The sequence below is a fragment of the Charadrius vociferus genome, unplaced genomic scaffold (genome assembly GCF_000708025.1).
Source record: "Charadrius vociferus isolate BGI_N301 unplaced genomic scaffold, ASM70802v2 scaffold147, whole genome shotgun sequence".
Taxonomy (NCBI): Eukaryota; Metazoa; Chordata; class Aves; order Charadriiformes; family Charadriidae; genus Charadrius; species Charadrius vociferus.
The window spans coordinates 2,335,599-2,356,799 of record NW_009649570.1 but is presented as its reverse complement, the minus strand read 5'-3'; the positions used below and the strand labels follow the sequence as shown (position 1 = coordinate 2,356,799).

The 21,201-nt window shown below is 42.6% G+C and overlaps 1 protein-coding gene across 1 annotated transcript in view; it reads left to right on the top strand.

Annotated features, from left to right (window-relative positions):
* TMEFF2 (transmembrane protein with EGF-like and two follistatin-like domains 2) overlaps nt 1–21,201 on the top strand; it is a 146,290-nt gene that overhangs the window by 22,657 nt on the left and 102,432 nt on the right. The gene's annotated exons all lie outside the window — the stretch shown is intronic.

The following is a 21,201-nucleotide window of genomic DNA, read 5'->3' as shown; positions in this document are numbered from 1 at the left end:
AAGGTCAGCATCAGGATGGGATGCTGTTGGGCTCCTCTGGCTGTGGCAGCCACCAGGAGCTAAGCCAGATTTCTCCATAAGACACAGACAGCAGGTCTGGGCTCTTACACAATTTTATGGCTGCTCCTGGCTGGATTCAGTTTTTTTTCAAATACGGTCGCATTATTTGGCAAAGTATCACCTAGTCCTCCTGTAGTTTTGGTAAGCAGTATATTAGAGAGTGCAATGTGTAGGTAAAGTATTATTTTTACCTATAAAGTGGTCAACAACATGAGCATGTGAAGCACCTGCAAGGAACGTAATTTTCCAATATTAGACTGTTTTCTGGAAATCAGGACATTTTAAGACGCTTCAAATCTGTCTCCCAAAAAACCACAACCTAAAATATCGCTACTTGTTTTCAAAAGTTCTGTCCAGCTATTCCTATTCTATTCTAATGTCCTTTTAAATTGTCTTTTTAAACTGTTAGACCAAAGACATTCCTTATTCAGTGCTTAACAGAAATCTAAAATTTGATTTATATTTATTATAGGGGTTTTCACCCATATGGTCAATAAATAAGTTTTCAAATTAAAAAAGTCATGCAAAATTCATCATGTATGTACCAAGGAAAACAGATAAGACTTCCAGTTTGTTTTATAACCGGGGGAGGTGGGAAAACAAACTTTGCGGCTTTCTAAAAGTAATGAATTCCATACTGAAAGAGCACAGGAATTCAAAAACATGATTTCCAAACAGTTGCACTTTAAAAGCTGAGGTTGACAAATGATGAGCAGAACAGGACCTTGGGGACTGACTGGGCAGATATAAGGAAGCAGATTTTTGAAGGAGACAGAACCAAGTTGGTGCATGTGTTTAAAGGTCTACAAAGCTGCCTTGTATTATTCAAGATTTAGTAGGCAGCCACGGCTGTTCTTAAAGTACAAAAGTATATTTATGTGCCCTAAGAAGCTAAATCCAGCCAAGTAAATGTTGTCACTACATCACTCTTTACTAGACACGGTCTTGTTGTAAAAGCTGTAATAAATTTTGGATGTCATCACAGTAACTCTTGTAAAATCCACTTCAACAATCATGAGTGGGATGGTTTTCTATGAGAAGTCTGAGATCTTAGGCAATTTTGTGTGTTTTCTCTTTTCATGAAAATTTTCCTTTCTTGCGCTTCTTCAAACTGTCTTGGTTAACAAACTGCTAATTTTTGGGGACCCTCCCAGCTGGCTATATCTCTGCCTAAATCAGCAGAATGGTGCTGTGCTGGATGCTGTAGGTGTCAGATGCGCTGGGTATGTCTGTAGTGAGGTACCTGAGATATCTCAGATGCTGGGAGCCCTTAGGAACAGCCATTCCCATGTTAATTTGCCCCGTTTCTTGTTGTTGTCGCAGTGCCAGTAGGATGCGGGCTAGTGCAATGCTTTGGCATTGCTGCGTACTCTATGTTGCGTCGATCTATGTTGTGTTTTTCAGAGCTGTCAGGCTTTTGGGCAAGGTTCAGGTTTGTGTGACTGTTGTGGTGTCTTGGGGAGGTTTGTCGCAGCCAGGGAGCCCCGGGCTGGGAGCCCTGGAGGACTGCTGGGGGCACAAGCTGGGTGAGCCCCACCTTCTGGCCATGGTGGATTAGGAGGCTTTGGTTGAAAAGACTTCAAAAAGGGAAAGGGTGGATGGACTTCTATTTCAAGGCACCTCTGAGGGCTGATCCTTGAGCCTGAGTTGCTGAGGACTGTCCTTAGCAGCAGGTATCTCTGCCTCTCACCACTTACAGCTTCTTACCAGAGCCCCTCCGTATTATTCCCAGGGGTTCCCTTAGTGTTTTTGTGTGTCGCTCCACAAGCTGTGAGACGAGGAAACTGGCTTTTCAACAGAGTTGTATCTCGTTGGATTTCTGGTCTGGATTGGATTTCTTTGGTCTGATAAGGTATGCCTCTAATCGGGAATTAACTGAAATTGCGAAGTAGTAGAGGACATCATGTTTTTCCAGTTCTTGGAACACAGCGAGTTTCTTGCTCTGTGGTGGTTTCCCCCATGACTGATAGCAGGTCAGCTCTCAGTACTGCTTCTCCCTCAGTGGAGCTCTGGTCAAGTGGAATTATAACTGGTTGATGCTTCAGAAATTGCTGGAAAGGGGGTGGCGCAAGGGACAGAGGTACACAAACACGCAGTGTGGTCACACAGGCCTCCTTTTCTCAGGAAACTGGGCAGAGCAAAAACAGTATAGCCAGAAGCTGTGTTTTGCCGGCCATGTTTCCCTTTTGCGCGTTGCTACCTGGGTGTGCAGAGAAGTCTTCTCAATTTATTATTTAGGATTTGGGGTTTTCTGCTTTACTGTCAGGGATGCTAGGATCAGAGGGGTCCCAGCTTCTTAGCAATTTAATGATCTTGAGGGCTTTCCAGAGGTGATTTAATCCTGCTTTATGCAGGACTAGCATACAAAAGTCCTCTTACTTGTAAAGTAATGGGAGAATCTTAATCTCATTTGATTACTGAGCCTTCAGCATGCACTTTTGAGGATATCCAGTAAATGGGTAAGAACAGTAGGTGTTCAAGTTTTTTACTGCAGAAGACATTTTTCCCTGTAAATGAAGACTAAAAATGCAGAATCAAGAGCCGTTTCTGTTTTGATTGCAGAAGCTGTGACTATGGATTGGAATTATTTAAAAACCCATATCCCAGAAAGATACTAATCAATGGCAGAAAGAATGAATGTGAAAGAGTTTATACAGAGAGTAATTTAAAGAGATTCCATTCATTTTCATCTACGCTGTTCTCTAGACAACTGGATTTTTTTAGAACCCAATGATTCATTTTTTAGTCTTGAGCAGCTTCATAATGAATTCTTGCTTGTTTCCTAGCTTCCTTCAAACAGCAACAAACTCAAGATGCGGTATTTCATTATAGCTCTTAATGTGCTAAGAACACTTGGTTTCTTTTTTACTTTGAAACTCCGTTGTTTCTTTTTTACATTGAACGCTTCTTTCCCCTCCCTGCATTATCTGTATTCTTAGCTCTGTTGATTGGCTCGCATTCATAGTCCAATGGATTTAGTGTGGGTGAGTGCCGCACGAGGTGTTGTTGTGATCTCCAGCACAGTGGCGCATAAGCACCTATGTTGAAGTAGTTGGAGCCCCATTCAATTTCCATTCGAGTCCTTCTGACTTCAGTGGGAATTGTATGGGGCCCCTGGGTACACTGATCTTATCCTAGTTTGATTTTTACATTAAATCTTTATGATCTAGACTAAAGCAGAATGAAAATGTATTTTCCGTGATATATAAAAATATGTTTATGATGATACGATTTATTTTGTGATATAATATGATATATATAAATACATTCCTGTTCAATATATTCATCAATGACCTGGATGAAAGGATAGAGTGTACCATCAGCAAGTTTGCTGATGACACAAAACTGGGAGAAGCGGCTGACACGCTAGAAGGCTGTGCTGCCGTTCAACGTGACCTGGACAGGCTGGAGAGTTGGGTAGAGAGAAACCGAATGAAGTTCAACAAGGTTAAGTGTAGGGTACTGTATCTGGGGAGGAATAACCCTATATATCAATACAGGTTGGGGGCTGACCTCCTGGAGAGCAGCTCTGTGGAAAGGGACCTGGGAGTCCTGGTGGACAACAGGATGACCATGAGCCAGCATTTTGCCCTGGTGGCCAAGAAGGCGAATGGCATCCTGGGGTGCATCAAGAAGAGTGTGGCCAGTAGGTCAAGGGAGGTCATCCTCCCTTCTACTCTGCCCTGGTGACGCCACATGTGGAGTACTGCGTCCAGTTCTGGGCTCCCCAGTTCAAGAAAGACAGGGATCTGCTGGAGAGGGTCCAGCAAAGGGCTACAAAGATGATTAGAGGACTGGAACATCTTTCTTTTGAGGAAAGGCTGAGGGACTTGGGTCTTTTTAGTCTAGAGAAAAGAAGACTGAGGGGGGATCTTATCAATACTTACAAATGCTTAAAGGGAGGATGCCAGGTGGATGGGAGCAGTCTTTTTTTCAGTGGTGCCCAGTGATAGGACAAGAGGTAACAGGCATAAACTTGACCACAGGAAGTTCCATCTTAACATGAGGAGGGACTTCTTTACTTTGAGGGTAGTGGAGCACTGGCACAGGCTGCCCAGAGAGGTTGTGGAGTCTCCCACTCTGGAGCCATTCAAAAACTGCCTGAACGCCATCCGGTGCAACCTGCTGTAGGTGACCCTGCTCTGGCGGGGGGGGTGGACTAGATGATCTCCAGAGATCCCTTCCAACCTTGACCATGCTGTGATTCTGTGAAAAAAGTCATTATTTGTCGATATCATCGTCACCATTTATTTTACAGGAGCATCTAGAGGTGCTAATTATAAAATTAGGACTCCAGTGTGGTACACCCTGATACTGTGAGGCGCTTCTTCACAGTAAGGGAGAGAATAAAATCTGTGAAGCAGAGTCTGGATATCCACGCTGGGCAAAGGCTGGAAGTTGCATCGTACTTCAGTGGCTGAATTGGGAATAGCACATGCCCCTTCAGTGCCAAACCAGTGCTGTGTCTTTGGAACCACGCTGTTTGTCAGCAGACCCATACGTAATCAAAAAAGAATTGCAGATTATACTATTCTTAAAGTTATTCCTTATTTGTTAGACAAATCTGGAAATGAACAACCTTACAAGCCATCTTCTTTTCCCCGTTCTGACTGCGTCTCTCATTTTGTGTGTGTATTTTAAGGATGAGAGTGGCTTGTTTGTTTGTTCATTCTTTCAATTTATCCCTTCAATCTTATCCAGAAAAATTGAAGTCCTGCAGCTCTTTGTAGGTGCCAACATGTAGATTTAATGATAGATTTGGAATTCTGGTCTGCCTTTCCTGTTGGCTTAGAGATGTGTGAGTAAACACATACGTATTATAAATCTGCATGGAGCAGCAGTCATCTTCAAACGCTAACCGAGAGAAAATAGGGTGGAAAAAATTAACACTTTGAAACCCATATTACTTTTTAAGGCAAACTGATGCAGCATGTGTATCTTTTTTTTCCTTTAATCAACAGGCGAGTGGCTACTTTGACCCAATTGCATTTGTACTTGTCTCCATGCTGATTTTGTAGGACTAACTTGAATTCAACAGCTCTGCTGCATTTCCACCAATTTCCCTTTCTGCTTTATTACAAGATTGATTGGTGGGCAGGGCTATGCGGAACACAATGAATATTGCTGTAAACACTATCCTAGCAGTAACACTTGAGCCAAAATACACCATAAAATCTGGAGTGTATATTGGCTTGAATGAAGCAGTGCATAAAATGCAATGCTGACATGCAAACATATACTTATATGTTATCAATATATGGGAAGATACTGGAAGTTTAACCTCTGAAAGAAAGGGAAATCATATTTTGAACTGCAGATCCTGTCTCTTCTTTCCCTGGATGTAATGGGTGATACAGACTTCTCTTGTGAATTTAGAATATCTGCTGACCCCACGTGCTATCAACTGCAATGAGGCAATAGGAAAGCCTCTTCTACTGTAATTTCATTTGGGATATATAATTTAAAGCAGTATCAGAACGTACAGCGTCAACTATAAGCAACGTGCACCGACTGGGTAAATACCTCTGTAGGGAATGTTTAAATCTTAAATGATTGACCTGACTGTGGACGGTCAAATATACGTCTCTTTTGTTAAACAGGTTTTTACCTTGTTAACCTTAGCATGGCACCGAGCCCAAACCAATAAGCTCTTTGAAAGGCTGGGTTTATTAGCTCAGGCTCTTCACTGGCCTAACGTGATTACACAACTTCTAGTTCAGGGCTGGTGCACATCTGACCTATATAAGAGTTAGGTCGGGAAAAGGCAGTTAATGTCTCGTCGTGGCCTTTAAAAATTAGGAAAGGATGAAGTTCCTATGTTTTTGTTGACTGTATGAGAAGCACTCGGGCATTTGGAAGTGCTGAATTTTTAGGTGCCCGCCACGGGTGTTTTGTGCTGGGTGGGAGGCATTAGCAGTTTTGGAAACCCTAGGGAGGTATGGGAACAACAGGAATACCAGCTTTTTGATTCCTCTTTCAGGCTCCTGTTTGAGCTAACTACTGAGCTAACTGACCCTGCCTGACAGAGGTTCCAACAAATCCCCACAGCTCCTATGGATTTGAAGCACTCCAGGGCTACGTATAAAGTACCAGCCTGGGAGACACTGGTTTTGGATTTAGTTGCCTGGGTTCTGCCTGTGTTTTGCTTGCTGCTTCTGAAGTTAGAATGCAAAAGTCCTATGAAATGTGATGTGTTTTATCCCTGTGCTTGCTTTATTATTAATGGGTCAAAGTCCTTACTGTGTTCTTGCTGTAAATGCGCAGCTCCCCTCAAGCAGTCTATCAACACAGAGAAATACCATGGGAAAGAGATGACCCATAGTGAATGATCTGTGGCCCACTTTCAGCCGTTCGTGCAAAATTCAAGAAAATGAATAGAAGATGCCATAAAGTTCCACAGACTTTTGTAGGCGAGAGGTAGGAATGACGTCCGTTCATAGCCTCTTTCCTAAATGGAAAGGTCCTTTATGGTTTTTAGCACTTCTTTTAAGTAGTTCAGAGCTACACGAGGAATGTGTGAATGGAAGATGCTCACCTACATCAAAAAATACTGAGGATGTTCTGGTTTTGCTTTAAAAGTCAAAATTGCCTGTTCACATCAAAACAGAAAAAAAATCCAAAATACGCTGTCTAATCATGTGCAATCTGTAAATCCACAATTAAGTCGTCAAATCAGCAAACAAATCTTATGATACTCCAGCAAACAGATTACAAGGGGGTCATCTGATCACAAATACTTATTTATTCGTCTATTATTGTAAACACAGCAAAAGAGATGTAGTGGGCTATATTTGTCTGCTACTTCTCCATAAACCTGGATTAATTTTCCCCGTGACAACTGTGGAGTCACTGGAAGATTAGCCGTGATGACAGTGAGAGGCGAATTTAGCCCACCGTTTCACTTCCCTATGCAGGAAGTCCTTCCATAGGGAAGAAAAATGTTTCTCAGGCTTTCAAATGGCTCTATCATGCGTACTCTGAACACATTACTTCCTGGCGTAAGAGCATGTGTTCAAGCACATGCTTAATGCTTATCACATGCTTAAATGCCATTGACTTCAAAGTTTTCTTCTGAATGTAGATGCCTTGCACGAGTGGGGCCTGAGGCGGCCTTGGAGTGACCAGAACTTCTTCTGAGCCTTGTGCATCTCTTGGTTGTGTATTCTGTGGTTTACCGATTGAAGAAACTGATTCGCTATGTGCTTGCTTTGAACTGGGTTTGGCGTGACATAGGATTTTATTAGATTCTCTCATGAGATCTTAAAAAGAACAAATGGGATGAAAACTGCCAAGTCTCTCTCAGGTTTCCTGTACTCGCTTTTCTTTAACTCCTACGTTTCAGACCTCAGCTGCATCTGGCAAACTTAATATATTCTGCATTGGATGTTTAAATTCCCTTTTGTCTAAGAGGCTTTCTTTCCTTTTGGAGATTGGGAAATAAAACGAGAAATTTTGTTTGTTGTCTTTGAAATCAGTGGGCGCTTATCTTCAGGAGGGGCATGACTGATTCCCAGATATTTAGCAAACTGGTGATTGCCACTGACTTTATGTAAATGCACATATAAGACAAGTTTAATGAGTGTGGTGCAAGCCCAAGAATCCAGAACAATTCATAATCAAATCCAGACAAGTTAAAATTTTATGGTACAGCGCTACCAGTTCTTAAGATGTTGTCACAAGTCTTTCAGCCCAGGTTTTTGTAATAGTCTTATAGAAGATGATTAATTTTTTGTGTTTTTAGTCCTCGATGCTCAGGAGACTACTTGAATAGAAGCCCAAAATGCTCAACAGTAGTTAGAACTCCAAATTGCATTTTGAAAATGCCATGATTTGGGGAAGAAGAGGTCAAAAATCTCCCATGATATTTCATATGATTTTTTTTAATACTTTGGGCTTCTTGATCTCACTTGTTCTAGCTGCATGTGAATTAGATAACAATGGTGCCTATTTAAACCCGTTAAAAAAGCAGCTAGTGAAGCAGGACCCTTTTTACCTCAGCAGCTCCAAATACCTTGCAGGCAGGAGTTTAAAGAAAGCTAGTTAAGGGTCTTTAATGCTGGTTTTCGGTAAGTCTGTGAACATCAGAAAGTTCCAAAGGTCTGAGATAATGTAGGTGTGTGGGTATTAAAAAGGGTAGGGGAAAAAAAATCCACATATTTATAGGCCTGTCAATCAGACATTGATTGAGGTAAAGCAGGACATGCAGACACGGACCTGCTTAATAAAGAAATAAATGAGAACTAATGCTGAGCAATATGGGCTGATGTAATAGATTTTGTCAACTAATTGAAATGTTATTTATGAAGCTGCAAGTTTGCTTGATAAAGACAACAATATTGATGTAGTGTACGTGGATGTCAGTGAAGTATTTGGCATGCCACTACATGACACTATGATTAAGGAACAAGAATCATGCAAAATTAACGTAGTACACAATTAGTGGAGTAAAAACTGCCTTTCACAATGTAATTATAAGTGGATTTATCATTATTAGACAGACAGCACAGGGATCAGCATTGTGCTGTTTATTTATTTGTTTGCTTTACCAGTGACCCAGGTGGGCACGTTCTTTCCTGCTTTGATTGAGTTCTCAGCAGATATAACTGGGGAAGTAAGAAATGAACAGTTCAGTGACACAGCCCAAACTGGTTTATTAGGTACGGTGGTGCAAGAGCAGGCCTTCTGATGGGGCCAAACGTAAAAGCCACAACCCCAGAACAAAGCCGGGAAACCAGAGGAGCGAGGTAGGGAAGGCCCCATGGAAACAGTGATGCTACAAAGACAGCCAGAGCCTTGGTAGGTAGTGGGCTCGTTGTGAGAGTCCTCTGTGAACACAGCGGGCCAAAGGGCTACCATTATCCTGGTATATTTAAGAAGCAGACCCTCGAGCAGGGGTAAGGATGTCAAATTACCTTTAGCGGAGGTGGTGCCTGCAGCTCCAAAGGTACTGAGAAGCAGGAGAGAAGGCTCTGCACGGCCAAGGGCGGTGGCTGGCAAAAAAGCTTTGCCGTGAAAGCTTTGATGCCCTTAGCTTTGTCCAGGGAAAGGAAAGGGGTACGTTGGTCATGATCAGTAAGTACCAGTGCGGGGAATGCAAATGAGCAGCGGGGTTCTTTATATGCCGACAAAGGTCTAATGAGATTCCAGGCTGGCAGTTAAAGCTAGACAAACTCAGAGTAAACTTCAGATGCATGTTTGAAAATGAAGGCAATAGCACATAGAGGTAAGCGATTGAAAGTTACGTAGAATTCTGTGTCACTGGAGGATTTGACACTTGGATGTCTAGATTGCTCTGCTCAAACAAGGATGAATTTGAAAGTCCAGGGCTGCTGTCACATGGGAGGTCATAACAGATGCTCAGTGGACCCTTAATTCTAGGTACCACAAATTAGTTGCCATGTGAAATAGGCTGAGATTAGCTGATTATGTTCAGCAAGATTTCTGTGTTAAGCAGTCTGGAAAGGGATTGATTATGTGGATATGTTTGTTCATTTCAAAATCCACACAAGTGTTTTTCTCTGTGCCCTCTCCCATCTCGTTGTGTTCATTTACATATGCAGGTAATGGAAGAGATGCGGGCTTTAGTAGCAAGTGGAAAACCTCATGCATAATGCTCTGCTAATTGCTCTGTATTTAAAAATAGGCCACACTACACTGCATTTCATCCTGAGACTTCTTTATGTTCTCTGGCACTGGATAACTTCAGCAGCTCCCAATCTCATCTGAGTCATGACAGGGCCCTTTGGACTTCTTTGTGTCCTGCAGTGCCACTTTGATTCCCAGTGTAATTACTGGTCTACCCCCAGCTGGTGCTTGGAGGGAGTACTGAGGAGGATCACCAGCTATCTCTGGAGGATCTGTCCAGGATCCTTTTCCTTTGTGTTTCTCCTGAGGGGGTGAGAGTGAAGGGGAGGTTCGTACCCAAAGAGCTCTGAAGGTGGAACCTGTATTGATTATGATTAGATATAATTTGTCTTTTATCTGTTATTACAAAGCCTCCCTGGCTTTGATGTATTAATATACGTGATGGGTTTGGGAGGTGAGAGAGAAGGTACCAGAGCAGGCTGTAATTGCTTTGGCTCATGTACGTCGTCCACTAGACTCAGACAGAGTCACATCTTCATCTTTGTTATAACAGAGCCTTTATAAACAACTTATTCTTTTGTACAGTGCCTATGATTTTCATCAAAAGAGGAGGGAGCCAGTTACATGAATCACAAGGCCAGTGCAGGACAAGTCTATGCTGTAATTCATTTAGACAAATGTTGAAGTAAATTGATGGACTCAGGTTTGTTTAGATTAGTGGCCTTTTGAAAAATGAGTTGTCCTGCGTGTACAATTTTTCAATCTGTTTACATCTAATTAGCTGTTCAGATTGGCTAAAATTAAGCGATGTCACTTGTAATGCATTCAGAGGTGAAGATATGATAAAATAGGCTCTTTTATAATCTCTTCAGCAAGCGGCTTGGAGCACTGGCATCGTGTGAACTGAGGGCGTATGGAAGAGCAATCTGTAATGTGGAATCAAATAAAATCAAGCTGCAATCTCACAAATGTAGTGAATAGTCCATAGCATCTCCCTTGTACCGATTCAAAGAGCGAGCAAGGTTTTCCGTCATCCTCTCCCATGACTCCTTTTCAGCAGATTTGCCTGACTGGCTGGGGCATGGTGTTGGGGTGGCTGCCCCTCTACACGAGCATCTTTACCTGTTTAGATATTGATTCCTGCGCGCTAGATACTCCTCCCTGGAGACAAGTCATTTGAACAGCTTGAAGTCTAAAAACTGACTGCTGCAATGTCAGGTTTCTAATTCTGCAGCTCAGCTGACAGCTCTGGAAAGTCCCTATCAAAGGCAGAAAATACAACACTCTTCAGCAGACTTTGTTCTGCCACCATACGGCCTCAATTCTATTTTACTGCTCTAAAGCCTACAGGCTTTTGCATGTTTCTGACCGAAAATTCTGCTATTAATATGTAAGCTTCTCAGCAATTAAGCTGCGCTTACTGCTGCATCAGTGCTTTTAGACCGTGACCAGCAAACAGCACCCTCTGTACAGCAGCAGCAATTTAGTTCTCATGCTTAGTCATGGATACACATCTAAGGAGATTTTGGCACAGGTTTTCTCAAATATTTTTAAAAGTTTTTGTTAGTCTTTCCTTTTTCCCTTGGCTCTCAGAAGGCTTTTGCTAGCAATGTGCAGAGCGCTCACCTGCCCTTGTGTGACAATCTCCGAGACTTACAGGATTTGAGTATTTGCCAAACTGTGAGCTTGCTCGTGGTGAGTATAAGGTGCTGTCACCTGGGTCCTGCCTCCAACTCCCTACTGCATGGCACAGCAGTGCTGTGACCTCTCAGCTGGCCATTTGGCCCCAGAGCACGTGGCATCGTGGAGTATGGGCAGGTTCCCCTGCCCCATTTGTGCAAGGAGCTTCGGTGAGGGCTTCAGTGGGGCCGTGGCCCTCCTCCTTGGTGTCCCATCTCTCTTCCCGTGAGCTGATGTGCCAGGATCAGTGGTGGTGGACCTGAGTATACGTGCTGGAAATGGAAGTACAGCTCGGTGGCTCAGGACTTTAGGGGCAGGGTCCTGCCGTTCACTCAGGTGCCACAGAGGCAGCAGAAGGGGACCTATAAAAGCTGGCAGGACCTTCAAAAGCTGGCAGGAGGATTTCCCTGTGAAGCCGTTGCAGGCAGCATTGGAGAGGGTTAGCAGGTGACTTGGTGACAGCGCAGCTCACGGTGAAGATGGCCTGGCCGAGCTGTCCATGTGCGGGAATCAGGCTGGGAGCTTCCACCTAGACAACAGCAGTGAAAAGGCCAGCTGACACCTGCCCAGGCTCCTTTGTCACCATAACCCTTTCTCATCCAGCTCCCTCAGATACTGCCCGTAGTTGGTTTCTGGCTCATTACATTCCCCGAAAAGAACTGCAGGTGCTCAGTGAGTTATGAGGTCAAACGGTGAGATCTCAGTTGCTGGACCTGAGCCAAGCTTGGCTCCATCCTTGCCGTCGGAGCTCTTTCTTGGTTTCATCCCGGACTTTCTCCCCTCCCGCCCCAGTGGTGGTGACCGTCCCCTTGCTGTGGCTGGGCCAGACAGGGTTCCCTGGTGTCAGCAGGGGGAGCTCGCATCTTGCCTGTGCTGTGGGTCCTGGAAAAATATGCTTGGGTGTTTTCCTTTCGTTTTTTTTTCATTTACCATTCACATGGTATACTCTGTCAGGCTGTGTCCTGTGGAGTGGATCCAATCTGAGGCCCGTGATCTCAACATTTCAGTGTTCTCCTAAAGATTGAGGGATGCCAAATGCCTGAGCAGTTGCTATAGGCAGCAGCAATGATGTTTGTTTCAGAAAGCGAGCATTTTACATGGAGGGGAACTCTTCTTACCAGTAGACTAAATGCATATCTGAACCCATTAGTGTTCCTTATGGATTCGGGTTGGAAAGCCGCAGTGCGCCGTAGCTCTTCTGCTGTAAGGTACTCTTTCCTGGATGTCTTTAGCTGGATGACAGGTGCTTTGCGGCTGAAACTTCCCTTATATTGTTCAGGAGGATTTTCTTGGATTCTTTTTTTTTTTATTTGAAAACAATACTCTGAGCCATTTTAAAATTGACAATAGTATGTATGAAGTGAAAGGTTTTGTTTTCAAGACATCCGTTCTTGCTACTTGAAAACAACAGTTTTATCAGGCACAAGCTAGTGCTGGGCAGTCTTCAACAGGATTTTTCTATGTTTTCTTTGTGCCTATCTATCTGTCCTATACCTGAGGTTTAAGTACCTCCTTTCCATCTCAGCTCCTGTGCTGCAACATTTTTTCGGCTAAAATTGATGCTCTTGATTTCACTGGGCAGTTGGGCAGCTGTGTTAAGTTAAGCCTGTTTTACAGGGGTCAACTAGATTAAGAATAATCCAAGTTTTGTTACAGTTTCAAGCCAGTGCCAGGGCAGACAAAAAAGTACCGTTAATTTGGAAGTAACGCTGAGAAAATCTTATCAGTAACTTATGTTTTGGAGAGAATATTTGAAGTCATTTTCTAGGCCATTATAGTTATTTGAAAACAATTATAAACATGTAACACAAGAAGGTTCAAAGTTGACAAACAAATGGGAAGAAGCCTGTACACCTAGCAGCCTGGAAATTCACCAGGCTACTTCATCATATTTTCCTGTCTTCATCTTTATGTCTTCCTGCTTCATTCCTTTTCAACTTAATTCATAGGAAGAAGAGATTTTGCTTTGTCGTAACTACAGAATTGAACAGCTGCTAGGGCCAAGAAAAATGGTGGCACAAACAATCTTTCATCCTATTTCATGAGACATTCCAGAATTTTCTTCTTTCTTGAAGAGATTACTTGTGCAATGTATGTAATTAGGAATACACTCCCCATTTGTCTTAGGGTTTACACGGTGGTGAGGCACATAATCTGCATTTTCTTCCATCCTCTAAAAGAGCAGTGACTTGAGGATCAGGGCCTCAGAGAGTCACCTCTTCTGTTTGTGTTTAATGGCATTGTAGAACTAACTGATGATACGTTATTAATTTAAAGGGATGTAGAAGGAAGGTAAGATCCTCAGCAGACTCTAATCTGACAGCAGGTGAACAGCATGGGGAGCTGTCAGATTGCACAAGTTGCTAAAGTTAGGTTAAAATAGTGCCCACCTACCTGTATAGTGGTAGTAGGTGCTAGCACACATGATACAGGTGTCACTGTGTAAGTCCCTGCAGATTCTATTCTCTTAAATTGATGGCACAGAGAAGTAATTTAGCCTCGTCACTTGTCAAATGACAGTGTCTCGGAATAGGGCCAGCAATGAAAATGCTTTCTGTTTGGGTTTTTTTTGGACTTGGTGTCACTTTTAGTGTAATTTGTAAGGGGTTAGACTGGTTCAGCTTGATGTCTCAGCCGAGTTTATAAACATGCTGAAAGTTACAGTAACCCTCATCTTCGTTACCTCTCAGGATAAATTGTGAGTAAGGTGCCATCATCTCATGGAGACAAAAGTAAGCATACTCTCATGATCAGGTATGTACTTAAAGAAGAGAGGGAGAAGACATCGCAGGGCCCCCTGGCCTGGTGATTAGCTTTTGGGAGCGCTGCTCAGGGGTGTGCGTTGGCTGTGTCCAAGAGAGGCAGTGAAGCAATACGCCGAAGCACAGGAGAAAGAACCAGTAGAGAGAGGGCAAAACTCTTCCCCATTACTATGGTTGCAGTGTTATTGTCTGGAAAGACCTAGTGCCAGAGGGCTTCATAAAAGACAGTAATCCTGAAAATGTAGTGGAGAAAGCTGTGTTACAGAACTTCTCTTCCTTCAAGGTGAGCTGTCGCACAAGGCCGCTGTAACACAGCTCTTAGCAGTAGCAGCCAGTTATGCCATAAACACAGTCGAGACAAATGTAATGTTTTACCAGAGGCAGCCAGCACATGCTTTGTGTAGACCTTAGTCTGCTGCTGGCCAGATTCATTTTTTTGGTATATCCTACATTGCACTGTCTTTAAACAAATATGTTTAGAAGAATAATCCTGTGCTAGCTTGGGTTTCTTCAAAGTGCACAACAAAGATTCCCCTCTGTTGAAAGAAGGGCGAAATTCGTGCTTTTTAAGAGCTCCTGTTGTAATCACCGATTCTCCATATAGTTTACAAGCATTGTAGAGGATTAGCTACGGAGTACTCAGAGGTGTTCTTCATTTGTCATCCTACAGCTGGCAATGTCAATTGAGGGAGAAGAGTGTGGGTAAGAAATGCAAATAAGCCAAAGAGAGTGAAAATGTTGCTTTCTCCCTTGCCTTGTCTTTCAAAAACACAAGATACAATTTCTGATCTTTTAAAGCTACCCATGAATGAAAGCACATCAGTGAGTGCTGCAAAACATTTGGCTACCCGTGTCTCCAATGTAGAACCCATTCTGCTTATTAAAAGCTGTGCCTCTGCTTTTACACCGAGAATGGTAATACTGTAAAAAATTCAAGCTTTCAAGCCAACCACAGTATCCTTGTGATGAAAAGAAGAGAAAGGTCAGTGAAGCTTGTCCTTGACGAGAAACAATCCCAACTGATGCTCGCAAAACTGAAATGGTAAACTAAGCTGTGCTCACGTGTGGCAAACACAATCAAGCTTTTCACTCATTTCAACTGCTTCTGGACAATTCTTTCCAACTAGATCTAGTCTTCAGCTGGCTTTAATTGAGAAGCTGGTCTTGCTAATGAATTTGTATGAGTTTACTGGCCCGGGCAGTTTTCACTGTAATGCGCTCAGTATATTGTATTAAAAATGTATATCACAACTGAAGCAGTTTTGTTAAACAAGCTTTAATGCAGCATCTGCTTATTTGTGCCTTGGGGATGCGAGACAAGAGCAAACTGCTTACTGCTTGAGAAATCAGCGCACCACCACAGGCGTTGCTCTGGTGTTAGAAGTCAGGGCAGTGCCTTAATCTGGATGCGGATCAAATTGTTGTGTTGATAATTAGAAGACAATAAGCCTGCATGAAATTAAACCAAGACGTATTAAAATCAGGTAGTAATTCTCCTTAACGCTGACTGGAAGTAAGCCATGTCGGAAGGTAACCGGAATGCGTTATTGTTTGCCATTATAAAAAGGTCCATTTAAATAGCTCTCTGTCACCTAGGGCTATTTAACCTTTTGTAGATATGAGCGTTACAGGGGACCCTAATGCATATTTTGTGTCCGTTATTGTGCATAAATGCATGCCCACAATCTTTATGTTCCTATGTGCATATTCATCACGAATCAGACCGGGGTCAGTGTATTTCCAAATCATGTCACTGGTGATAGCCAGGAGCAGCTGTTTCCAAAGAAGGTGAAAGAAGTTTCATCCTTGAGCTACCCTAGTGGGAAATCGCTTGCTAAAACCTGCCAGCAAATGCTTGGCTTCTGTGTCGAGGTGGGAGTGTAAATGTGAACATGAATGGTCTCATATAAGAAAATGTGTTTGTGAGAATCAGCTGTGAATACGCCTAAATGCTGGGGTCTGGCGATATGATAATGAGCTTCGTAGTGATCCCTTTGCTGGAGTGAAACCTGCATGTCCTATTTTCCTGGGATTCTGAAAGCTGAACACAAGACCCTTCAGGACGTGGAGGACCCTTCTGTGTGCTGGTCCTTACTTTCTTTGCCTCTGTCTGCTTCTTTCAGCTTCAACTCCCTTGTAAAAGATAACGTGGCATTTTGGGGAAGCACTTCTGCGCATGAGAACATTTTCTTTCTCAGCATTTCAACTTGTCCATTTCCTCCCTGTGTTTTTTGTACATTATTTTCTATGCTAATTGGACATTAATAGTTTTATTTATAAGGAGTACTAATTGTTAGGTGGTTGACTGTGGTGCATTCCCATAACCTGACATAACTGGCTGCATTTTGCTGTATTTTTTTAATAATGCTTCTTTCAGAATAGATGACCTCATATGCTTGTGTTGGTCAGTAACTAAAAGGAAAAAACTAAGGCAGCATTTGAAAGCTAATAGATACAGTACGCCTGTGAGCTCTCTTTTGGTCTGATCAGCAGCCTTATAGTGGGTTTAATTTGGCAATTGTTATTTGGACTAAACTGGGGCAGAGCTGCATCTTAGCTGGTCCTGAATAACTTCAGCCTTTCGATGTCTGGGCAGCTCTGGCAGCAGATGTGCTGTTTATTTACAGATGGATGTAACTGGAATATCAGACCTACACCTAATTTTGCACTGCTATAATGAACAGTTTAAAAAAAACCAACCCACCTGTGTGGGCACCTTAGCATCGCTTGGGCAGCAGGACAGGAGGGCATCCACTCCATACCAGAGCATTTTGGGTGCAGACTAATAGATAGGACCGGTGACACTGGTTGGAGATTTATAACTTGCAAGGCTGCAGCTCTAGGAGTGAATCCAGTCATGCCGCTCTGCCTGAAACCCGAGAGCCTAAATTAATCCATCTGCCCAGCCACAGGGGTATGTAGGCATTTAATGCTTTCCCTAATCATGTAATAGTGCAAAAGGCAGTACATGCAGTCTGAAACTTGGGTCCCTGAAGTCTGATGATGCCTCAGGAAATGCCTTTGTTTCTGAGTTGTGTGCCTCTAAGTATTTATTCAAGTGCTTACAGACCATTTGGTCAAGTGTTCACACAACAACTGAATTCCTAAATATATGCTGAATGTTTTTTCATCCGTAACATCTTGGAAAAAAATTGCGAGGTAGCCTCATCAGATACAACAGCTTGTGCCATTCCTCAGCAGGTTCTGGATTCAAAGGCGATCAGCGTTCAGTGCCTTCTCTTTAAAGGCATTTAAATGGTTAATCGTTTTCCTGCTCTGTTCTTCTAGAAGCTCTCTTTCTTTAAATTTAAGGGTAAAGATTGAGGCACTTTATGGCTATCGCATAGGTCAGTAACAGAAGGAGAAGAGAGCTGTGTGTGTTTGTATATGTAGCACGTAACATATGGACATGCAATATACAAGATTGGGTTACTTATATTTAAAAAAACCTCAAAATAATTGGTTAATTTATTTTAAAGCCATGGAAAGCAGGATTGTTCTTTTTTTCTTTCTTTCTTTTTTTTTTTTAAGGCTTGGAGTGTGCACTGACTATGAAAACCTGCATTATTAAAATTGACAATCACAATAATGCTCTAAAATCCATGGGAAGAGGCTCTGATGATTGAAAAGCCAAGGAAATCATCAGTAGTCAAGGGCAGACAGGGATCCTAAAGGGATTCCGGCTTGTAGAGAAGAAATAATACACCAGGAAGTAACAAATGGAATTAATTGGGTCTTCAAGTAGAACAGTTACAGGAGGAAGGAGGATTATACATATGTATTATTATTTAAATAATGCGAATGAATAGAGGACTTCAGACCTGCGGGTAGCACACAAACACTACCAAGAGACCTTGGGCTGCTGAAATAAATCTGCATTACAACTGGGCAAGGAAGGAGGAGAATAAGGTACAGCAGCTCCACTTGAACTTATTTCGGCTGCTGATGAATTTGTTAAAACGTTAAACCTTCAGGTTTTAAAATCCCATTTTTGAACACTGGAAAGTTCCATTTGTTTTTCATTTGTTTGTTTATTCAGGGGTCCTTGGTTGCTCTGAAATAAGCAGCTTCAGAGTTGGAATTCTGCAAGCCTGACATTTAAATGGCAGTTCCAGTTGTATGCAATTTTCTTCTTCAGTTCTTTTGGGAGTAGTTTAGTGTCCTATTATGCAGTGACTGTACTACAAACGAAAGTTATCTGCGTACCGTGGATTGCGTTTTGTCCCTGGCTCTAGGCAGGAATTCCGTGTGGGAAGCTTGTAAGATTTGAGAGATGTTGTCATTTGTAGTTTGGCTGTGTGCTCTTTAAGTATGAAGGTATTGGATAAACATAAAATGCTGTGCTAATTGTGAAGTGGAAAATCTTCAGAAAAATTTAAGTCAGAGAGTTGTCATAGCAGCTATACTATTTCCATTAGAGGAAATCCCTCTAGCATCTTCCAAATAGACTCCGTGTGTTTCTCCTAAAAGGCATAAACCAACTTTTTGCTTTTCTCAGCTCTTATAATTAGCAGGCATAAAAATGTTCAAGATTTCAAGAAGCCTTTCTGCTGAAGTGCAGATGTGATTCTTGGTGACTCAAACATTTCCCAGAACTTAGTTAGCCTCTATGTAATTATTCCAAAGAATTATCCTTCCAAAATTAGAAGAAAAAAACATGTAATTACAACTGCAATATTAACATACTTAATGTCTGCCTAATGTCTGAGCATCAAGTCAGAGGCTGTATTTTCAAGCAATATACACACTGTAAGCAAAATGAATTGAGCCACGCAATTCCTTGAACAAAGATGCTAAATATGTGAGCTCCACATCATTTGTGCCATTATTAGCCATGGAACTCGAAGAGAAACTGGGGAAAGTAACATTTCTTCCTAATTACTCTTTCTCTACCCTCTTTCTCCTTTACATATTGATCCGGCTGTTTTGTCAAGCGCAGCAATCTCAGCTCATCTCACCCTGGGCTGCCGAGGTTCTGCCCTGCGTTTTGCTGGCCTTGCTGTTTTCCCGGCCCCTCGCCGCGCGGTTTCAGTACACCACCCAGCAGAAAAACAGCTTCTGCCTCCATAGCTTCGTCCTCTGCTGACTGTTGCAGTGAAGTGGGTCGGCATGGGGCCGGGCACGGGCCAAAAGCATCTCAGGGAAGGGGCTGAGGAAGGGCAGCTGCCCAGTTTCCCCAGAGGGATGCCAGCAGAGCTGGAGAAGATAGGTGAACCTGTGTGTGATGCTATGCTGCACAGTTAAAGAGTGGTCTGCAGGCATCGTGGATATCAGTCCCACTTCTTTCTTCCTTACAGAGGAATCTGCTTTTTAGTTGGAGCAAGTGTTGCACCCACCAGGCCTGAAGTGTTGTGGAAAATGGGGAGCAAGAGATGGATCAGGCCAGGGGTGTATGTATTAGCAACAGCATTGTGGAAGACTGTCGAAAGCCCTAGAGACAAATTTTGTTTAAGGGGTTAGTTAAATAGAATCACTAGAGCCTTAGATAAAGTCAGGTTGCATAAAATGTGCATTGTTTGAGAGTTGTTTTTTTAAAAAAAAATATAGCACCTGGTTCAACTCCCTCTTTTTTCCAGAGAACTTTGTTTTGTGCTTTATACTTCGTAGTATGTAATTTGACTTCACCTATTGAAAAAATGAGTTTTCAGATTGTTCAGCCTGAATAAACCTTGCTGTACTTTTTTTTTTTTTTTTTTGCAAGGGGTTGTGAGAGCTGGAGTGAGTGGAAAGGAAGGCAAGACATTCATATACCTGGTAGAAAATGTAACTTGCACCATGGTGTGACGTTTATGTGATATGACATGCTCATGTGAATCAAATGTGCTATTTTTACGGCACGTATTAAATGTGAAATTGTGACTGGTGTTAGTCAGAGCAGTGCCAGAACTCCTGCCAACGTTCCATGTAATTTTATTTTAAGAATGAAAGGTCTTGAATGAGAACCCTGTATTTCCAGCAAATTTATTCCATTTGTCTAGGGTCAGCTATGCCCATAGGTCGTTGCCCCCTTTCTGTTTGATTTCTTCCTTACATGACATTTGATTTCATCTCACAATATGAGCAGAGAAACCTCGATGGCTTCTGCAGCTGTAAAATCATGTGCAGTGCAAGGGAATGTCCCATAGCGTGCTCCGCATCTTCAGCCGATGTTGACAAGTTGCTGGAGCTGTGTTGATGTACATAAGCTGAGGAAGAGTCTAACCCAAGAGGTGCAGTTGGTCAGTGGCACCCTTGGCTGTGAAATAATCCCTCCCTAAAGCAAAGTGTGAGTTGGGTTGGAATTCGTGCCCAAAATCATGGTACTATCTACGTTGCAGACATGGGCCATAGGTTCCATTATTAATATGGGGCTTAGTCCCAGAGCGTGACAAGTAGTTTGTGTCTGCCTAACTTGAGCCATTGTGAAGGGACCTATTTTGCCAGAAAAACTTGAGATTTCAGGGGAATCTGTTCCTTAAAGTCATGTCATGCTGTGCCAGGGAAAATGCCTGTCTGTTTTTAAAACATAGGCATGGCTTCGATCCTCCTTGGTCAGAACAAGGTGATTAACACCAGGAATAGACTGACACTTGAGGAAAGGAGGGTCATGATGGCCATCAAAGTGTTGCGGGCCCCCACCAGCTGCCACCGCACGCTGCAGCGTGGGCCAGGGCAAGGTGGCAGAGGAGCAGCAATGAATCACTGTTTTGGCTAATTGGGGTCTGTCAAGTCCGAGCACAAGACGGGATCACTGGGGACAAAAGGAGGCAATACACAGACAAGGTCAGTGAAAATAAGAGAGACAGGGGTTTAATATTTACCTCTGAAGTGTTTCTCACCTTTCATATGTTCACCTCACGTTCATATCTCTCTAAAAATCAAAAAAAACCACCCCAAACCCACAAATAAAACTTATGATTTCAGGGAATTATTTTACTGTAATTATAGCTAATCCAATTAAAGGTGATTTGTAATGACTGCAAATTAATTACAGAACTACTGGATTTAATGAGTAGATTACTATTTGTTTTGATAAAAGAGAAAATGCAAATACCAAGGTAGAATATTTAGTTCACTTAGATCACGCTGAGCTCGATACTGCTGGATTTACAGAGCCATTTGTTTCCAAAACGAG